Genomic DNA, 5,869 nt, shown 5'->3' with positions numbered 1-5,869 from the left:
CCTACAGCTGCCCTTTCTATTCCAGAGTCCTTTCCATATCCCCAGATTGTCACATTAGACATACAGCAATCAGGCAGAGCAGAGAAGGAAAAGTAGAAAGGCACTAAGTGCATGGAGGGTCAGGGAGCAAACTACAGCCCTCAGATGCAGAGAAAAAGAGCAAGTTGCCATATGCAAAGAGCTGCCCCTTCAGCACAAATTTATCAAAAACCAGGAATAAATGACTGATTTTTCTACTTGTCTTCAAACTGGAAAATGGATGTCTTCACCCAGACAGCATCAGTCACACACCTACCAGAACATCACAGAGCCTCCTCAGCTGGAAAAACCAGCCACGCAGGTTGGGCCACTGCCACCTCTCCCCACGTGGCCAGAGAATTAACACATAAACAGCTGTTCTGTGCATTCAACTTCAAAACTGATCTGATGTTAACACACAGTTACTCAGCAGATCCACTGATAACATGTCAGTTGTTGTGCTTAATGAAAACCTGCACAGCCCAGTCCATGGATCCAGCCCACACCAGGTGATCACGCTGCTGCTCTGGCAGAAACACAGCACCAGCTGACACTGAGAGCCATGGGGCAGGCACCTCAAATGCTCCTGATTTTCTTTTTTAATATGAGCTGTAACTGGTTTTTTGAATGGGCCTATTTGTACTGTCCTAACCATAGGCTTTCACCCAGTCTCCAGGTGATGTGTTTGGTCCAACTGCTCCCTGTCTTGCTAAGCAGGCTGTAAAAAGACCTTTTAAATCAATCACCTCCTTTAGTCTGGCATATACCAGCTGGCAAGCTTAAAACATCCCCTACTTCAATAATATTAGGCAATGAAATTCAGTGGAGTGCAGCATGGTGGTTCATTTCCTTGATGACTCTGGTACACTCTCTTTATGGAGAGAGATCATGTTTATGGAAAGGGTTAAATTGGTAACAGTGGCTGCTGCACCATAACAAAACAAAGCCTGCAGTAAGCAATGAAAATTTTTATGCTTCCTCCATGACTTACCACAATCCACTGTTACAGGAGCCCTTTCAAATACAGACTGAAAAAGGTGAATGGTTCCACAGTACCACTGGAACCAGGTGAAGCCATTTCTTGGCAAACTCTCCCTGGAAGCACTCGGAGCGCTGGGTGCCCAGGAAGACCCTACTGGCAGTCTCAGCCCCCTCAGCCTGTGCAGGGCCAGTTTTGGCACAGCCTATTTGTGGCCTCCCACACACCTGGGGGCTCTTGGTGCCTTTCCAGAAGGCAGGTGCTGCCAGCTGAGAACTGGGATTAGGGAAGATTTTGTTTGGGGTCATTCTCAACCCAGGCCAATAGCTCAGGAGAAACGTCTCCCCATGGAACATCATCCCTGTGTCTGAGGGAACACTAAAGACTCCTGAGGGCCCAACACTTGAGACACTGTGCCAACACTCCAGTCTGCTGTGTGACAAGTCAAACAAGGAATGTGTTCAGTGAAAGTGTCTCCCCTCTCAAGAATCAGAGGGAAAAGAGAGAAGGAAAGGCCCTAAACTCAAACTGCCCTTTTCTGCTCCTACTGGGGGGGCAATTTCTGTGAGGCAGCACCAGTTTCTCACCATTGAATTCATTTACTGCCAAGCCAAGTGCCAAGTTCTGCCTCAATCACTATTTCACTTCAGAGTTTAAGGTCTAAAATCTTAATCAGCTCTGGTTTATAATATTTCTTCAAGTTCTGTGACATCTCGTGGCTACCCACAAGAAAGAATGTTCTTCCCAACCAGATATTCAAACATGTAATCTTTCAATACAGTCAAAGTAAATGCACAAAAAGAACAAGAAGCAGCAAAATTTAATTTACTGGGATAGCCATACATACCCCAAGTTTATTTTCTTTTTCAGCATACAATTAAGCGTAATTTAATTCCCCTATGTAGGCATTACATGAAAGAGAAACATTACTGTGAGAAGAGCTCAGTACTATTGGTACACAAACCTTACGACAGATAAATTAGACCTTAGGAAAACAGCATATAATTTACATTTTGTTATGTCAATCACCAGCAGCATCTTAAGGCTCTTAAACACCATGCCAAACCACAACATAAGGGAACTAATGTAAATCAACCCATGTGGCAGGATCACTTCAGTTTCCACAATCCAAGAGATCCCCTAAAATGGATTTCATCAGATTATTCCTCTTCAACATCCATTTACACCTTTAATTTGCCAGCACGTTACGACAGTATTTTACTCCAAGAGCTACGAAGTTGTGCATAGTTCTGGAAAAACCAACAGTGTAAAACAAGGACATGAATTAATCCCTGGCCTTCCCTAGAGAAGCCAATGGGCAAATGTGCAGGTGGCCCAGAAAATCCCCCCTTGGATTAGTCCCAGAGATCCTGGGTTCAGCAGAGGGACAGAAAAGGACTGTGCTTTACATCCCTTCCCCAAGAGCAGAACAAATGACATACCCGGGTTTGTTCCCTCCCACAGCACCTCGTCCACATTCCAGCTCTGCCCGGGAAATGTCAGGATGGGCTTTGCAAAGGAGAACTGTGAGCAAGGACACAGCCCAACCCAGCCCGAGGATCCTCTGTCCTCTCCCATTCCATGGTGCTTTAGAGGGAGACCACCGGGAACAGAAGGCAATTTAGCTACGGAATAAAGCCCCAAAATCCAAAGAGCAACATGTTTACTCACTCCTATAATTCATAAGGATTCCTGTGCAGGTTTTTTGTTAAGGGACATGAATTGAGGTTTTCAGAGAAGTTCAATGGGAACACTGTCCCTCTGTGAGCTGGAACAGACACGAACTGGGACTGTTCTCTGTCATCAGTGCTCCGTGAAAAACTTGCACATAAGAAGGAAAAACTACAAAAGTGCCAAGAAGGGCAGAAGTACAACTGAAAAAATATTGTCTCTGGCCTTGTAGCTTGTATCAATTATTGCTTTTAACAAAAGATTATCAGCAAATATCAGGTAGGGCAGCTCAGGCTTCTGCTTCCTTAAACATCAAGTACAAAGTTTCTGTTTATCAAATCACGCTGCAAGTGCAACAAACGTACTCAAACTCTGCTTTCCACAGAAAGGTTCGAGACTTAAATTTTTCTGCTCTTTCAATCTGTATCAGTTTTTCCTGTTGCTTTAAACAGGAATTTTCCTTTTGGTTTCATCCCTGCAGCACACTCAGCAGCAGTGCAATCTTCACTTGCCAACACTGCTGGGTTACAGCGAATCCAGGACACTACAGCAGCCAAGTGCTCCTCATGTGGGTGTTGTTAGCTCAGTCCTCCCTCCCCCAATCCCATAAAATGAGGTACAGACCCCAAAATGCCATGCTGAGCTCTGCTGTTGGCATGGTGAGAGACACTGTAAATCCAGGCTCCCCAGGAGCTGGAAGGGAGCCCAGGGAGGTGCTGACTGACCCTCAGCCACCAAAACCTCCCGGGTACCTCTCCCTCACCTGCCCCCAGTGCTCCCCCTCACCCAGCCCAGTCTATAAAATACACCAACTGCCACAGTTCTACTGTTCCCATATTCACACTTACACACCTTGGCCCCTTGTAGGTGTCTGTGCATCACCCCAACCCAGGACAAACTCCTGTTCTCTGTATTAATACTCAAACATGCTCACCGGGGCTTTTTACACACTCAGAAGCTTGTTATCCAGCCAGAGCCTTTCCCTCTCCCCTCTTTCCAGCCATGGAGCTTCAAAGAGCTCTATTTACATGCCAAGTTACAAAGTTCAGCTGCTTCCAAAGCAACGTGGAAAAACTGCAGCTTTTATGATTCTACAGTGAGGTTTTTCACAACATGAAGCAACTCCTTTGACTAGTTTTTTTAATTTTTTTTTTTATTTCCAAACAAGATTTCACAGTTCAAACCCCCCAAAAAATCTCAGTCCACCCACAGGCCTTTGAGGGCCTTCAAAAGAGAGCCCTGTGACCTCAAGCATCATGTACTGAATGAACATCCATGGAAAAGCTGCTTACAGGTCAGAAACAAGGGTCACCAAAATCCCCATATCCACTGGAGTTTAAACTGTTTCTCTCATGTTTAGGCCTGGCACAGCCTGCCTTATGCCATCTGCTGTTGTACCTTTCCATTTGCTTACTTCGTTCTCTTGCTTCTGAACCTCTGGTATGGAATCACTCACATCTGAAATTCCGTCAGGACAAACCACAAGGCTGGATTTGGTCACTTCTTCAGCACCATTCCTAAGAGTTACCCCTGGGCTCCTCCAGCCCCCAACACAAGTATTTCTAGATGGAATCTTTCTCCACTTCCCCAAGGCATTAAGTCCTAGATTTCCACCCCGTATTTAGCCTGTCAACCACACGGAGCAAGAACTGGCACTTCATCAGCATCATCTTTGTGCAGAGATGTCAATATTGCCAATAGTTCAGCAATAACAACTAGGCTGGATGAACAGCCCAAGCAAATAAAACTCCTTTATAAAATCAGGACTAACAAAATCAGCAAGCCTAAGGATTCTGTTTGAACTAGAAATGCCAAAGCAGCACCAGACTGGCACCATCCGTGATGGGATTCTGAGAAACAGCGAACTGAAAACATCAAACCCTCACTGGTAGCAATCCTTATCCCCTCTTCTCCACAGCTCTCCCTTCATTCTACACCAACATGAAGCAAAGGAAAACGACTGGAAAGTTTCAGAGAGAAGAAAATGCTACATGCCAAGAACTTCCAGAGGCAAGTCCAACTTCCTAAAAATGACCAGGAATTTAGTAGGAGCTACAGCCAGCCCGTCTGCTGACATGGATTCCTCCTTCCTCTCTGCACTGGCAGGAAATAACACACCCAGCTTTTCCACCTTTCTGATGGCCCATTGAAGAGGTGGCTGTTTAAATTCTTGGAAAACACTTTTGTGAGACACAGCCTTGTGCACGGGCAGGAATAGAGCAATGCAGCCTCTCCAGAGACACCAGCAGGCCTTCCTCCCTTCCCATTCCAAAAGTTTTTATGGCCTCCCCTCCAAGTACAGACAGAACTGCTCCATCCTCCTTCCTTCCTTCCTTCCTTCCTCTCTGCCTCCAGTGCTGCTTCCTTTGGGTCTCAGAAATGGTTACCATGTCTTTAAAAATCAAAGAAAACCAGACCAAGGTTTGCAAACAGTCCTTCCTTCTCTGTTCTTTCTAAGGATGATCGAAAGTATTGTGCATGAATGGAAGAAACTATTTTCATTTTCTGTCTTTACCCTACAAGGCCAGGCTTCAAATGCTTGTTAGAACACCCAGCTATTTTAAATTAAGTTAAATAGCCCAGCTATTTTAATTAACGTACAGTTTCACAGACAGTTTTTGGAACTGGAGATCTGAAATACCTGCTGTTCCTGACAAGAATCCCCACTTAAGTCTGTCTCTGCTTTAACCACACTTAGCATTTATGAGTTTCCAGGACAAAGTATGATAAAACTTCTAAAAACTGTTAATGAACTATAGGACACAGATAAAGGAAAAAAATAATTCAGACACATCCAGGACCCCCATGTTACAAATTTTCTCTTCTGCCATGCCCTGTGCAGGAGCTGTTTGGAATGTTCGCTCTCTTCTTTCTGTAAATCATATGGCACCATTTTCAGAGCCATGTAAATAAGTAATAAGACATTTAGCCAGATAATGCATGTTTCTACTTTGACTCAAAACTCAAGTTCTGCTCTGCTCAGTAACCCGCGTGTCACTCCCTGGACATCCCTTTCACACTCTCACTTCCAGAAAAAAATAGCGGGTTAATGATTACCAAACCCCAGTGCACGGCGAACGCGGAATGAACGAGGAAAAAAAACCAAACAAACCATGAACCAAAACACAGCCGGGTATCCCCAACGCCGGGAGCCCGGGAGGGATGCTCCGACCGCGGGAGTGCCGGAGCATCCCCGTCCCA

Source organism: Manacus vitellinus, unplaced genomic scaffold (assembly GCF_001715985.3).
Source record: "Manacus vitellinus isolate BGI_N305 unplaced genomic scaffold, ASM171598v3 scaffold_27_pilon, whole genome shotgun sequence".
Classification (NCBI taxonomy): Eukaryota; Metazoa; Chordata; class Aves; order Passeriformes; family Pipridae; genus Manacus; species Manacus vitellinus.
The sequence above is the reverse complement of the archived record's forward strand: the minus strand, read 5'-3'. Positions refer to the sequence as shown.